General features: G+C 36.8%; 1 long non-coding RNA gene across 1 annotated transcript in view; it reads right to left on the reverse strand.

Moving 5' to 3' along the window:
- The window catches only part of LOC123239356, a 19015-nt gene extending 4261 nt beyond the window's left edge, over positions 1 to 14754 (reverse strand). Inside the window, exon 1 of the long non-coding RNA XR_006505728.1 lies at positions 14618 to 14754. This is a non-coding gene — a long non-coding RNA (uncharacterized LOC123239356). The remainder of the gene's footprint in view (positions 1 to 14617) is intronic.
- Positions 14755 to 17012: the final 2258 nt, after the last annotated feature.

Consider the following 17012-nt stretch of genomic DNA (forward strand, 5'->3'; position numbering starts at 1 on the left):
AAACTAAAAAGCTTTTGTAGAAACCAAAACAATGTAGCCAAGATCAGAAGGGAAACAACAAATTGGGAAAAAATCTTTATAGCAAAAAACTCTGACAAGGGTCTAATTACTCAAATATACAAGGAGTTGAATCAATTGTATAAAAAATCAAGCCATTCCCCAATTGATAAATGGGCAAGAGACATGAATAGGCAATTTTCAGATAAAGAAATCAAAACTATCAATAAGCACATGAGAAAGTGTTCTAAATCTCTAATAATTAGAGAAATGCAAATCAAAACAACTCTGAGGTATCACCTCACACTTAGCAGAATGGCTAAAATGAAAGAAGTGGAGAGTAACGAATGTTGGAGGGGATGTGGCCAAATTGGAACATTAATGCATTGCTGGTGGAGTTGTGAACTGATCCAACCATTCTGGCTGGCAATTTGGAACTACGCTCAAAGGGCTATAAAAGAATGCCTGCCCTTTGATTCAGCCATTCCATTGTTGGGATTGTACCTCAAAGAGATCATAGATAAACAGACTTGCACAAAAATATTTATAGCCGCACTTTTTGTGGTGGCAAAAAACTGGAAAATGAGGGGATGCCCTTCAATTGGGGAATAGCTGAACAAATTGTGGTATATGCTGGTGATGGAATATTATTGTGCTCAAAGGAATAATAAACTGGAGGAATCCCATGTGAATTGGAAAGACCTCCAGGAACTGATGCAGAGCAAAAGGAGCAGAGCCAGAAGAAAACTGTACACAGAGACTGATATACTGTGGTAAAATAGAATGTAATGGACTTCTGTACCAGCAGCAATGCAATGACCCAGGACTATTCTGAGGGACTTATGAAACTTAGAAAGCTACCCACATTCAGAGGAAGAACTGCAGGAGAGGAAACACAGAAGAAAATCAACTGCTTGAATATATGGGTTGATGAGGACATGATTGGGGATCGAAAGTACCACACCAATGCTACTATCAACAATTTGGAAATAGGTCTTGATTAATGACACATGTTAAAATCAGTGGAAATGCATATTGGCCAGGGGAGGGGGGAGGTCAGGGGGTGAAGGAGAAAGTAAGAGCATAATCATGTAACCATGTTAACTTTTCTAAAATATAAATATTAATAAATGTTAAAAAGAACAAAATAAAATACTTCGGAATCTATCTACCAAAACAAACACAGGAATTATAAGAAAATGACTACAAAACACTTTCCAAACAATTAAAACTAAATCTAAACAACTGGAAAAACACTGATTGCTCATGGGTAGGATGAGCTAACATAATAAAAATTACCATTCTACCCAAATTAATTTACCTATTTCGCGCCATGCCTATCAAATTACCAAAAAACGTTTTTTGCTGAATTAGGAAAAACTATAACAAAGTTCATTTGGAATAATAAAAGATCAAGAATATCAAGGGAAATAATGAAAAAAAATGTGAAGGAAGGGGGCCTAGCAGTACTAGATATTAAACTGTAGTATAAAGCAGCAGTCATCAAAAAGGTATGGTACTTGCGAAGAGACAGAAGGGAGGATCAGTGGAATAGACTTGGGGTAAGTGACATCAGCAAGACAGTGTATGATAAACCCAAAGAGCCCAATTTTTGGGACAAAAATCCACTATTTGACAAAAACTGTTGGGAAATTTGGAAAACAATATGGGAGAGAATAGATTTAGATCAACATCTCACACCCTACACCAAGATAAATTCAGAATGGGTGAATGACTTGAATATAAAGAGGGAAACTATAAATAAGTTAAGTGAACATAGAATAGTTTACTTGTCAGATCTCTGGGAAAGGAAAGATTTTAAAACCAAGCAAGAGTTAGAGAAAATTACAAAATGTAAAATAAATGGTTTTGATTATGTCAAAGTAAAAAGCTTTTATAGAAACAAAAACAATGTAGTCAAAATCAGAAGGGAAACAACAAATTGGGAAAAAAATCTTTATAATGAAATACTCTGACAGGGGTCTAATTACTCAAATATACAAGGAGTTAAACCAATTGTATAAAAAATCAAGCCATTCCCCAATTGATAAATGGGCAAGAGACATGAATAGGCAATTTTCAGATAAAGAAATCAAAAGTATCAATAAGCACATGAGAAAGTGTTCTAAATCTCTAATAATTAGAGAAATGCAAATCAAAACAACTCTGAGGTATCACCTCACACTTAGCAGATTGGCTAAAATGAAAGAAGGGGAGAGTAATGAATTTTAGAGGGGATGTGGCAAAACTGGGACATTAATGCATTGTTGGTGGAGTTGTGAACTGATCCAACCATTCTGGCTGGCAATTTGGAACTATGCTCAAAGGGCTATAAAAGAATGCCTGCCCTTTGATCCAGCCATACTATTGTTGGGTTTGTACCCCAAAGAGATCATAGATAAACAGACTTGTATGAAAATATTTATAGCTGTGCTTTTTGTGGTGGCAAAAAACTGAAAATGAGGGGATGCCCTTCAGTTGGGGAATGGCTGAACAAATTGTGGTATATGCTGGTGATGGAATACTATTACGCTCAAAGTAATAATAAACTGGAGGAATTCCATGTGAACTGGAATGACCTCCAGGAATTGATGCAGAGTGAAAGGAGCAGAGCCAGAAGAACATTGTACACAGAGACTGATATACTATGGTAAAATAGAATGTAATGGATTTCTGCACTAGCAGCAATGCAATGACCCAGGACAATTCTGAGGGACTTATGGAAAAGAACGCTACCCACATTCAGAGGAAGAACTACAGGAGTGGAAACAGAAGAAAAACAACTGCTTGAACACATGGGTTGAGGTGGACATGATTGGGGATGTAGACTCAAAACTACCACACCAATGCAACTATCAACAATTTGGAAATAGGTCTTGATCGATGACACATGTTAAAACCAATAAAAATACACATCAGCCATGGGGGGGAGGGCGAAGTTGGGGGGTGAAGGGGAAAGTAAGAGCATGAATTATGTAACCATGTTAACTTTTCAAAAAATAAATATTAAAAAAAAAGAGTTAGGGAAGCAAGAAGCAGTAATAATTATGTTTTTGTTAAAAAGAAAAATAGCATCCACTCTCATATTTACCAAGAAGCTCCCTAAGTTGAGAGTAACTTCCTTTGAAGTGGGAATGGCAATGAAGGGAGTTTGTTAATGCTTTGAACTGAATTTTTAGCTACCTGGAGGGCTGCTGGGGTAGACCTGTCACTCAGAAAAGCCCTCTGTGTCCTTGAGCTCTGAGTGTGATTCAGCACTTCACAGTTATGTGATTCCAGGTGACAGCCAACAGCTAACTTTTGTTCTATTCCCTTCCATAGGCAGTGTCTAGACTTTTAAATGTGCATATACATTCTTTCCCCACTCCCACCTCCCCTTTTAAAAGCACCCATGTCACCAAAGACGGCTAGCTGGAGGGATGGGTGATGGGTAATGGATACTTTCACCTCCAAGCCTCCTGTTCTGTGTAGCCCAGTTACAAAAGACTGTAAAATGTCAGTCTTCACCAGGGCCTGATGGATAGGTGGAAGCACCTCTGTTACCTTTCCCTAGATAAGAGGATTAAAAGAGATGTTTGGAAAGCATAGCCAGATCCCCAGAGGAAAGTGAGGAGAGAGAAATCAACATAGAGTACTGCATAATCAGTTCAATACCCAGAACAACAAAAATAAGTAGGTAAGATTAAAAAATAATCCAAATTTCGTAGTGTGGAGGGATATAATAAAACAGTGAAGAGAATTAAAACATTCAGGCTGGTCCTAAAATTTGAAACTGTCTTCCACTCCATTCACTTAAACTTACTAGAAAGGGTACTAGAAAATATATTTTTGGAGATTCTTCTATATTTCCTCCTTGTATTTCTACTTCTTTCTCAATTTTTGTGATTATCATTGAGATTCCCCAGTCTAGGAGTAAACATGATGGTAGAACTATAAAAAGCAAGGATTTCTAGAACTTTTATATGGCACTTTATAGTTTATAGGACATTTTAATATGTTATTTGTACTTCATAAGCCTCCTGTTAGGTGTCTAGTGCAAGTATCATTATTCCCATCTTACAAAGGAGAAAAGAGGCTCAATAGCGTTATGTATTCTGCTCAAAATCACCTATCAAGTAAATGGTATAGCAGGGACTTGAACCTGAAACTTTTGGCTCCAAAAAGCAGTAATCTCACCATCATACCATTAGAAACTGGCATGAAAGTTTAATTTGGGAGCAACTAGGTGGCTCAATGGATAGAGTCAAGCCTCAAGATGGGAGAATCTAAGTTTGAATTTTACCTTAGGTACTTCCTAGCTGAGTGACCCAGGGCAAGTCACTTAACCCCCATTGCCTTGCCCTTACCATTCTTCTGCCTTGGAACTGACAGTATCAGTTCTAATACAGAAGGTAAGGGTTTAAAAAAACATAATTGGACAAGCTGTATCTGCAACACATGCAATATACATGGCCCTAGGTTGGGCCTCCTCATATACTAAAAATATCTCAGTAGGATCCCTCAAAGGAAGTCCCTAGGTTTCTAAGAAACACTGGCTACACATTTCTCAAGGTGTCAGGCTAGCTACTTATTTTGAGTTTGAATTTGCTGTTACCTTCTATTATTACTCCCTTCCCCCTAATTCTGGTTCACTGAGGCTTGTAAGCACCAGAGTACCTACTAGCCTCACACTCACTGGAGTCTCCATGTTTCAGGGCTTATTTCATTATCCTGACCTCTGAAGCTGCCCTTTCAAATAAAACTCTCCTGTCCCCCCACCTCACTCCTCCTAACGCCTACTCATTGTCCTCAGCACAACTCTCAATCTCTCCAGCATTCTCCAAGTCCCAATCCTGTCCTTTACCCATGAATCCCTTGCTTTCTTTTCCTACTACCATGCTAGAGAAGAAAAGCCGAGGACAGTTACTATGTTATCTAAAGTTGTTTTCTGACATAATTGCAGTTTTTATAGAAGTTATTTTTTATTCCCAAGCCTCTGTGCATTGCTTTAAAGTCTGGTTCCACTTCCAAAAGCATAGCTCCAAGCATTTGCACAGATCAGAATAAATTAAAAAGTGATTTGATTCTGGAAGGGGTCTGTTTAAGCATCTTGCATTTCCACTCCCTTCAGAAGCTATTTCAAACCACTTCCTCTCTCCTCAAGCCCCTTTCCCCCCCAACCAAATTATCTTATCTCTCTATCTTTACCAAGAAAATCATGGCCATGTATGTGATCTCTCTTCATACCCTATAGTCTATTCCTCAAAACATTTACCAAATATCTCCTTTCTTTTGGTCTTTGACTCTAGACTTGAAGGAAGGCATGGTCTTCCTTGTTTTGGCTAATATTTCCATCAATCTCATCATTACTTGGAAATTAAACTATCACTCTTTGCGGATAATATGATGGTATACTTGGAAAATCCTAGACAATCAACTAAAAAACTAGTTGAAATTATTACTAACTTTAGCAAAGTTGCAGGATACAAAATAAACCCTTATAAATCATCAGTTTTTCTATACATTTCCAATAAAACTCAGCAGCAAGAGGTGGAAAGAGAAACTCCATTTAAAATCACTCTAGTCTAGACAATACAAAATACTTGGGAATCTATTTGCCAAGTCAAACACAGGAATTATATGAACACAATCACAAAACACTTTTCACACAAATAAAGTTAGATCTAACAAATTGGAAAAACATTAATTGCTCATGGGTAGGCTGAGCTAATATAATAAAAATGACAATCCTACCTAAATTAATTTACTCACTCAATACCATACCAATCAAAGTACCAAAAAACTATTTTATAGAATTAGAAAAAATAATAACAAAATTCATTTGGAAGAATAAAAGGTCAAGAATATCAAGGGAACTAATGAAAAAAAATGTGAAGGATGGTGGCCTAGCAGTACCAGATCTTAAATTGTACTATAAAGCAGTTATCATCAAAACAATCAAATACTGGCTAAGAAATAGAAGGGTAGATAGATGGAATAGAGAAGGGATAAATGACCTTAGCAAATTAGTGTTTGATAAATCCATAACCTCCAGCTTTGGGGCTAAAAACTCACTATTTGACAAAAACTGTTGAGAAAACTAGAAAACAGTATAGCAAAAATTAGGTTTAGATCACTCTTTATACCAAGATAAAGTCAAAATTGGTATATTATTTAAACATAAAGAATGATATTATAAGTAAGTTAGGGGAACATAGAATAGTTTACCTGTCAGATCTATGGAGAAGGGAAGAATTTATGACCAAACAAGTGATAGAGAACATTACAAGGTATAAAATGAATAAAGGTTTAAAAAAAGATTTTATACAAACAAAACCAATGCAACCAAGATTAGAAGGGAAACAACAAACTGGGGGGAAAATTTTTTATAACCACTTTCACTGAAAAAGGTTTCATTTCTCAAATATATAAAGAAATAAATCAAGTTTATAAGAATCCAAGTCATTCCCCAATTGATAGGTGGTCAAAGGATAAGAATAGGCAGTTTTCAGATGAAGACATCAAAGCTATCAATAGGCATATAAAAAAAATGTTCTAAATCCCTCTTGATTAGAGAAATATAAATTAAAATAACTCTGAAGTGCTACCTCACACCTATCAGCTTGGCCAATATGACAGTCAAGGAAAATAAATATTGGAGGGGATTTGGCAAAATTGGGACACTAATACATTATTGCTGGAGTTGTAAACTGATCCACCTATTCTGGAGAGCAATTTGGATTTATGCCCGAAGGACTATAAAAGAATGCATATCTTTTGATCCAGTAATACAGATCCACTAGTTTTAACAGTAAAATTAGTGGATCTGTATCCCAAAGAAATTAAAAAATGGGAAAAGATATGTTTGTACAAAAATATTTATAGCTGTTCTTTTTGTGTTGGCAAAGAATTGGAAACTAAAGGGATGTCCTTCAGTTGGGGAATGACTGAACAAATTCTAGTAAATGATGGTGCTGGAATACTATTGTGCTATAAGGAATAATGAACAGGATGATTTCAGAAAGAACTGGAAAGACCTATGTGAACTGATGCAGAGTGAAATAAGCAGAACCAGGAGAACATTGTACACAATAACTGCAATATTGTGGAACAATCACACATGATAGACTTTGCTACTACCAACAATACAATGATCTGGGACAATTCTGAGGACTTATGAAAAACAATGCTCTCCACAATTAGAGAAAGAATTCTTGGAGTAGAACAGCAAATGAAAACATATGATGTATCACTTGTTTATCTGCATATATGATTTGGGGTTTTGGTTGTATAAGATTATTCACTTGCAAAAATGTATAATACAGAAATGTGTTTTGCGTGATAATACATGTATAACCCAGATTGAATTGCTTATCAACTCTGGGAGGGGGTAGGGGAAAAGGCAGGGATATAATATGGATCATATGACTTATGTGGAAATTTGTTATTAAAATTTTAAAAAAACTTTTAATTAAAAAAATCTCATCAATACTTGCCTGGCCCACTGTAACAGTTACCTTACTTGTCTCCCTGGCTACAAACTGTCCTCCACAGAGCAGCCAAAATTATCTTCCTAACCTAGAGGTGTGACCAAGTCAATCCCCTGCTCCAAAATTTTCAGTGGCTTTCTATTGCCTCTGAGATAAAATGTTAACTCCTTCCAACTTTCATTACTTTTGTGAAATCCAGTCCTATATCATCAGTTGCATATTGGATATTTCCAACTATTTCCAACCATATTACCTTAGCATCTTACTTGTAAAATGTCCCAAACCCAACTGATCCTGTCTTTCTAACTTCCCTTTTTGCTGAGCATCTCATCATCCTTCCAGTCATCTAGATTTACAGCATTACAAGCAACATCAATTTGTCACTCACTCTCCATATCCTATCAGTTGCCAAGATTTTTTGAGTTTACCTCTGGAACATATCACATCTGCCCCCTTTCTCTGTACCCATACCATAACCTGGCCTTCCTATTCTCTTGCAAGGTCTACTAAAATAACCTCCTAATTGGGCTCCTTTTCGCCAATATCTCCCCCTTGCAACATATCCTCCATACATCTTCCTAAAGCACAGGGCTGATCAGATCACTCTTCTCCTCAAAAAGCTCCAGTGACTACCTTTAAAATAAAATACAATCTAGTCTGTTTTGGTCCCAAAGTCCTTCACAATTTGGCTTTAGTCTTTCCAAATTTATCGAACATTATTCTTCCCTCTTTACACACTTGATATTCCACTAATGGCATTCTAACTACCATCCTTTTTGACTCTGTGTAGGCTATCCTCTACACCTAGCTAGTACCCCTCTTCCTCATCTCTGCCTTTTAAATTTTCCCCTAGATAAAAAGAAAAAATTGAAAATAACTACACAGAATAAAATACTTGGGAGTCTATCCTCCAAGACACACACAGGAATTACATGAACACAATCACAAAATACTTCCCACAAATAGACAGATCTAAATAGCCGGAGAAATATTCATTACTAACAGGTGTGCTGAACCAATATAATAAAAATCATAATACTATCTAAATTAGTTGGCTTATCCAGTCCTACATCAGTCAAATCACCAAAAAACTACTTTATAGAGATAGAAAAATAATAATGAAATTCATCTGGGACAAAAGGTCAAGAATATCATAAGAATTAACTTTAAAAATGAGAAAGTAGTCTACTACTTTCAGATTTCAAACTATATACTATAAAACTGTAATCATCAAAACAATTTGATACTGGATAAGAAACAGAGTGACTAATTGATGAAAAAGATTAAAATCACAACATGAGGAAACAAATGAACACAGTAACCTAATATTTGATAAACCCAAAGAGTCCGGCTATTGGAACAAAAACTCGCTTTGACAAAAACTATTGGGAAAAGCAGTCTGGCAGGAACTAAGCATAGATCAACAACTCATACTATATGCCAAGATAAGCTCAAAATGCATTCGTGACTTAGACATAAAGGACACCATAAGCAAAATAATGAAACATGGAAAAAGTTGTCAGATCTATGGATCTGAGAAGAATTCATGACAAAATTTCCTCTACACTTTTCCTTTATATCATAAAATCCCTAGCTTCCTTCAAAGTTCAACTCAAAACCCACCTTCTTCAGGAAGCCAGTCCTGTAAGTGCTCTATCCTCCATCAATAATCCATTCTGTATATATTTTAATTTTTTTATCCAAATAAAAAGTAGACTCCTTGAAGGAAAACTTTCAGTTTGCCTTGTCAGGCCTATTATAGTGCCTTGCCCAAAGAAGCTGCTTAATATTCTTCAATTGAATTGAATTGTCAAATTAGCCTAGCTTTGGGGCTCCACTATCTGGCTTTAATCCCTTATCTGATTTTATTTTGTATTACTCTCCTTCATAAACACTATTGAGTCAAGCTTTCCCCCTGAAAGTGGTGGAGTGATGGTTCATGTCCATTGCAATGAATTCACAAATGGCATTCCCAGTGCCTAGAATGCATCCCCTTTCCTCATCTCTGCCTTTCAATTTGTCTGTATTTTTTCAACCACCTTCTCCATGAAGCCTTTGCTAATTCAAATATTATTAGTTCCTTCCCTTTCCTTAAATATTCTTAGAACTTCTCTGACCTCAACATTGCTATCTTTATTTCCTACTTTGTCTCCACATATTTAACTGTGTGCATTTCTTCCCTTCCCAATAGAACATAAGCTCTCTGAGGTTGGAGACTTGTTTCATCTTTTTAAAAATTCTACTAAAAATGAATTCTTTTAAACCTCATGGATAGGACCAGGAACCCAGAAATCTACCTGGCCTAGGATATTATATAATTATGTGACAGGTTTTTAAAAAGAGCTGTCACACAGAAGTTGCTTTGTTTCTTTTCAGAATGACCTAGAAACAAAAACACAATGACATTAGAAATTATCTAGGGTGCCACTACATTAAAGTCACAGAATTTTAGAGCTGGAAGGAACTTTAGAGAACTTTTATTCAGCAGACAAGAGGAGACAAGTACTACATTGCCTAGAGTTGTTTTATGACATAATTCCACTTTTTTACAGGATGGAAGTTATTTTTTACTCCCAAACCTCTGACTACTGCTTTAAAGGCTGATTCCATTTCCAAAAGGTTACCTCCAAGCATCTGCAGAAATCAGAATAAATTAAAAAGTGCATTTGATTCTAGAAGACTTCTGTGTAAGCATCATTTTCTTAACAAAGAAGAGGCACACAATTAGAGTATTCTACTTAAATCTGCTTATCTTATTCAATCATTAGAATTTTAAAACAAAGAATGCAGATTATGGCATTTTACAAATTGTTTATGACAATAGTAGTGTTAGTACTAGCAGTAGCAATAACAATAGTACATTGATTGAAATATATAAGGAGACAAAATTAAATCAGACATCAAATGCTATCCTATTTTGGATACCACCTATATTAGATCAAAATGAAATATGGGTTATAGTATTAAGAATACTCTTCTATTTCAATGCAACAGCCAACGTTATTTACAAGCTGGAAGCTTTGGATTTCATCATTACCCACCTCATCCAAAACCCAATGCTAACCTTATAAGCTAAACTTACCAACCTATCTATTAATCATTGCCATTAAGAAGCAATTCAATATTTTCTTGCCCATCCAATCTCAAATTGCCTATGGAACAGACTATGCTGACACCTGGTGGTAATCAACACAAAAGAAAAGTAAAACTCCCTAGTGCCTTTCCACATTAACCACCTTTTCCCTCAAACTGTTATTTTAGGATTATTTTCCTTTTAACAAGGAAATTTGATGGTGGATTTGACAAGAAATTCATTATCTTTAAGAAAATCCACTCTGTAAAGCCAGCCATTACATAAAACTGAAAGGCTATATCTAGAAAATGTAGCAGAAATTATTCATTTTTGTAAGCAAATAATCTTATAAAACCCAAATCCCAAATCATCTACCCAAATAAACAAGTGATAAATCATATGTTTTCATCTGCATTCCTATTCCAATAGTTCTTTCTCTAGAGGTGGATAACAGTCTTTCTCATAAGTCCTTCAAAATAGTCCTGGATATTGTATTGCTGTTTAGTAGCAGTCTATCACATTTGCTCATTCCATAGTATTGTAGTTATTGTGCATAATGTTCTAATTTCACTCTGCATCAGTTCACATAGGTCTTTCTAGCTCTTTCTGAAATTATTTTTCCCCCTTTAAAAGCAGTTTATGTCCAGTATTTTCTGAAGGAATCTGCAGAAGACTACATCATTACCCACCAACTGTCAATTATTAACTAGTCATAATTTGCAGAAAGTCAAAGAAAAGCAAGAAAGACATAAAAAGTCTGACTTACAGTCAGTACTAAAAGAACACATTTTGCAGAAATGGGATCAGGTGATAAAGTCTACTAAAGGAATAGGATATCTGAAGACAGCCTCAGAAGCATTGCTATGGTGGATGCTAGTGCTGAGGGGCAAGGATATGGATAGTATCCAACTGGGAGTAAGAGCCCTGTCCTACTGCCACATATACGCCTGAGATAGTCTTTTTCTAGCATGATGCCTGTTTTACCATAAGTAACATGGAACTCGTTATCACTTGCCATTTTTTCATGCAAATGTCATAATGAGCCAGTTTTTTTCATGTAAAGTTTTTCAAGTTTCTAGAAGACAAGTATTATGGAGTATCAAGAAAGTTCATTAATAACAGAACTACTGACTACAAACACTTAAAACATGATGCACTGTAGGGATTATTATCTGTAGCCTTCAGAAAAAAATAAATAGGTTTAAGATATTTGACGGGATGTCTCTTAACCTTTTTCAGGTGGTTTAATTTTAAATGCCAAGTTCACTTCTAGGTCACTTTTAAAACAAGTAACTTTGTTGTAAAACAGTTGGGAGGGGGAAAAAAAACCTCATTATTTGTACAACAGTAGAATCTTCCTGTCTCCCTCAGCTTTCCAGGGACATTTCAAACAGAAACAAAAGACAATCTAGGACACTTATTGTGCCTATTGCTAATAACTACCACAGCATTTTCTTCCAGCTAGGAAAAAAAAAAAAGTACTCACTGAGGAGGCACCAGAATTGCCTCAAGGCATACAAAGGAACTGAATGGCAGAACAAAAATGTATCAGCTGCATGAAAATGCAGGTGCCTGTAGAAACTAAACTCAAACCAATAGACACAAACCAACTTTTAACAAGAATCAAAAAAGGATCTTATTCACTCGATTCTATTGCAACCACACCAGCATTCAGGGCTGCAGATCCAGTATCTGTGTACCCAATATAATTCAGTCTGCAAATCAATTATCTATTCTATCAAACTTCAGGATTCTCTCTCTTTCTACCTTTTCTTCCAACTGCTTCCATTCATTTGTTACCCATCCCTATCTGGTTTGTCATATTATCTATCATAAGTTCTCTCCTGTACTCCCTGCTAAATCCTCTATCAGTAATGACTTATTCCTTGCTCAAAAAACTTTTCAGTCTATCCACTTACACTGAAATAAATTTTTTTTGGACGTGTTTTGCCAAAAGAATTAAACCTTAAAATGACCATCGAAAAGGTTTCCCCTTAAAACTGGAAGGAAAATATCATTATTTTATTATGAAAGGTTTCATAACAGAAGCTCTTAATATTGCTGACTTCCAGTCCCCATTAAATGAGAAATGGAACAGTCCTATCACTGCAAACTCTTGTGTACATTCCATGGAATTTAAGCCAATGGAACAACGTAACTAGATAGAACATGGTAGATGATTATGAAGGTCAAGTATAAATCTGGGTAGATTTATACTTTCCCGACCATGCAATGAAATGGAAGGGCATTTTCTGATAGTAATGTACTAGTTTAACATGTGGGCACAGACCAATTAACATCTTGTTTTCTAAAATTACTGTCATCTGGATGACCACAATATCTACCAGTGTTCACTAGCAAAGTTTTCCATCATTTTCTATAATAAATTAACCTATTTGGGGTGGGGTAAGGGAGAGACAATCTCTTCTCTATAATTCTCTTTTCTGAAATTACTACTGTTCCCAAACACTATGGCTACTGAAACAGGCTGGGTCATCAATTTCATGTCTCCATCCATCTTCCCATATCCATCAATATAATAATATCATGTAGAGCAGTGATTCCCTTAGGCTTGTAAAAAGTGTATTTCAGGTATTCTTTTTTATTGACTTATAATGAAAAAGACTAAAGAGGGATTCAGTGATGTATTCCATCATCACACAGCTAGTATTGGAGGCAAGATGGTAAACTCAAATCTTCTTGACTATATTACTTAATTTGTAACCCTGATCCCTGGCTCTCTCTAGAGATGTGTAAGATTAAAATTAAATATCCAAATACTCCAAGTATTTTTATAAGATTTATTAATAATATCTCAAAGTAAAGGGAAGTAAAGTGAGAGACAAGCATTTTTCCAGCCCCATTAGCAGGGGAGAAAAAAAGACGCCAAGGGCGTGGTTACAGAAACTTTTAATAACCAAACGTAGAAATGTACATGAGGACACAGAGGAAAGGAATTCTGGAGAACATAGTGTTATGTTGATAAATAACAGATATTTTGGGGAAGCTGATGATTATGCCAGGGCCAGTAACCTTCAAGTTACCCACTCTCACCTATGACTCTAAGAAGCTATAGCAGGATGAGGGTAACCAACAGGCCTCAAACCCACTGGTAAATGATCTACCCCAAGCATGTGAAGTCTTTTCCTAGCAGAATAGGTGGATCAGAACAATTTGTTCCAACAGAAACAAAGGCCACTGAAGCAAGTGCTGTGGAGTACTTAGAACTTGGTCAAATATTAAAAAAAAAAAAAAAAAGTCATCCACTGCATAGTCCTGACTTGTCACTGGACTCTGATGACTCTGTGAGAAAGGCTGATGACTTTGTACAAATCTGTCTCACCTAAATCCAACCAGCAGGCACTTAGCCACTGCTTTTTGCCATCTGATACTACCTCATATTATTCAACTCCATTCAACTAATCAAGTGCCTATTTTGTGCAACTGAGGCACAGAACTAGGTGCTGGGGATTGTTGTGAGGAAGATTTATTTAGCAGTTTATGTAGAAATAGTTTATATGGACCTAGCAGGAAGGACTGGAGCATTCCAAGAAGGAACGAAGGAGCAGGAAGTTGCTTGTGCCCTGAGAGACTCCATTAGTGGTTGGCACAAACTGTTGCTAGCCCTGGGAGATCTCAGACCTGCATCCTGTTTCCCTGGGATCCTGAGTGGTGGTGGCTTCTAGCAAGTGGACAAGACCTACAGAGCAGCAGCAAACAGAGGAGGAGTTTGGGATCTGGTGGACAGCATCTCAAGCACACTCTTTCTACTTGGGTACATTGGACCACCTTAGCTTTTGGCATCCTGTGATCATCTGTGGATTACCGTGAGAAACCCTCAAAGCCACCCACAGGCCCTTTAGCTGTGCTGGTCAAACCTGGCTGGAACCAGGTTTGAAGCTGCCTTCCAGTGACTCCATTACTGCTTCTTTGAGCCCTGCCTGGCCTAGGTCAATTAGAGTCGGTGTAGACAAGTCCTCCCCTTGCCCCTGTGTTTTGCCCTTTAGGGTATTAAGTGTAGAATCCCCTATCCCACCTTTATAAGTTAAACATAATTAAAACTGTTAAAACCTTTTACCTTGCCTGCTGGTTCCATAGACTCTGGCCTAGTGGCGAGCTGGGAGACCGTTAGCTTAACTGCCATTCTGACTGTTAACAGTCAATACCAGCTTAGCAGTGAACTCTGGTCTCCCTATCCTGGTCCTGCCTCTCCTTCAACCCAGTGTATGTACCCACAAACCATTAGGTTATATTTTAACATCCCTGGCGCCCAATCTCTTTTACAGGATACAAAGAAAAAAAAGAAAAGGAGTTCTTGCCCTCAAGGGCTTACATTTTGGGGGGGTGGATATAAAATGTACAGAATAAACTAAAAAAAAATAGGATAAAAGGAGAAATGGAGTGGCATTGTGTCCAAGAAATACTCGTTTGATAATATCCTAGAAAAACAGTGAAGAATATTTGGGTGAGAATGAACAGGGGAATAAAAAGTGATACCTTAATGGGTCAAAGACCACTTGGAAAGGATTACGGAAAAGAAGGCACAAACCTGGTAAGGAGATGGGAGGAGACTCAATCAACTACCTGGACAAAGGAGTACCCTCTATCATAAGGAGATCAAATGATAAATCTATGAACTGTTTTAATGATCATTTCACAAAAGTAGAGAATGTGAGAGTCAGAAAGGAACTCAAAGGCTGCCTAGACTAACTTGTACTTGAAAAATAATCCTTCTTTCCAAAGACTACTACTTTTTCTTCCATTTGGGAAAGGGAAGGAGACATGTTTAAGGAGAAGACAATTTTTACACAATTTATTATACATAAATACACAGACTTCTATTTTATAGTTACTTCAGTTAAAGAAACAATATATAATAGGGCCTCCTTATTTAAGTTTAGCTTTCAGGGGTTTCTGTAATCCTCAGGCAACTGCAAAGCATGGAGGTCCACAATGGTAGAGTCTGTTGGCAGGGATGGTCTCTTCTTTTTTTTTTTCCTCTTTCACTTTCACTTTTAAAAAGGTTTCTTGGGGGTAGAAGAGGATTGAGTGGGAGGCTTTGGAACATTAAGCTCAATATTTTAAGAGTCCTGTGATGACTTATTTAGCAAAAAAAAAAAAAATCATGCTATGATCCAGAGGTCACATATTAGTTTTTGGTACAGAGATCTGTGATTTCATTAGCATAGAAAATTCTAGTTGTAAAAATACCCTCACTGGCAACTCTTCTGTCATGTGTCATTTTTATGAGAGTTTTAAATGACTCACCCTTGTTTAGTGACATCACTTGAATCTTCATCTTCCAAAGCCAGTTCATGATATTGTGGTCAAAAGAGAACATACATTTCTGTCTCTGTGGCTTCACCATACAGAGAACTTTCCTTTTTGGACTAAGTTTCTTTCTAACTACTATCCTGTTGGGTTTCTATTAGAGAAATGGACTTTTTCTCCAAAGTTACCTGTAATCGCCTAGTTTTGAAATCCAGTGACTTTTTCTCAATGCTCATTCTTTTTGACCTTCCTGAAGCATTTACCATTCTCTCCTCTCTGGCTTTCCTTGACATTATTTTCAATTAGTTTCTTGTCTGATGGCACTTTTTAGGTATCCTTTATTGCAGCCTCATCCCTACCACACCCCTTCACTGAGGGGTGGATGCCAGGGCTCTCTACTCAGAGCTCTCTTCTATATATTCTCTCTAGATTATCTCATCTGTTCCTGTAAGTTAAATAATCATCTCTATGCAATCTCTGTATCTCCCAAATCTATGTATCTAACCTGGCCTCTCTCCTGAGCTTTAGTTCAGATCAAAAACACCTTTTGGACATTTCCAACTACGTGTCTTGCAGATATCTCAAACTCAACACATTTAGAAAGGAACTCTAAAACCCATCCCTCATCACTTAAGTCACCTATGAGTTTCCTAATTGGTCTTTCTACATAGTCTCTCTTTTAATCTAATCCATCCTTCATGCATCTAGCAAAATGATATTCTGGTCTGGCTGTGATGTCTTTCCCCTGCTCAATAAACTCCAGTAGCCCCCTATTGCCTCTAGAATCAAAAATAAACCTGTCTGTCATTTAAGGACTTGGAAAGTAAGTTCACACTTAACTCTTCCTTGCCCATCATACATTACTTTTATTTATACTCTCTACAATCCAACCTAATGAGTGGTCTTGTTCCTCACGAATAGCATTCTGTCTTTCAACTCCATGCCTTTGCACACACCATCCCTAGGTCCAGTACACACTCTCCTTTTCATCTCTGAGAATCCTTTAAAGCTCAGCTCAAGCACTGCCTCCCCCAATGAGGTTTTTCCTCATTCCTTGTGCCTTCTCACAAAAGCTGCCTGATGTATTTACTGTGTATTTGTTTTGTGTAAACTTTTATATGTGTGCATGTCATTTACCCCAAAAGAACAGAAGCACCTAGGGGGCAGGGACATTTCCTTTTTGTATCTGTCAGCCCAGCAAC

This window comes from Gracilinanus agilis, chromosome 3, assembly GCF_016433145.1.
Source record: "Gracilinanus agilis isolate LMUSP501 chromosome 3, AgileGrace, whole genome shotgun sequence".
In the NCBI taxonomy this organism is placed as follows: Eukaryota; Metazoa; Chordata; class Mammalia; order Didelphimorphia; family Didelphidae; genus Gracilinanus; species Gracilinanus agilis.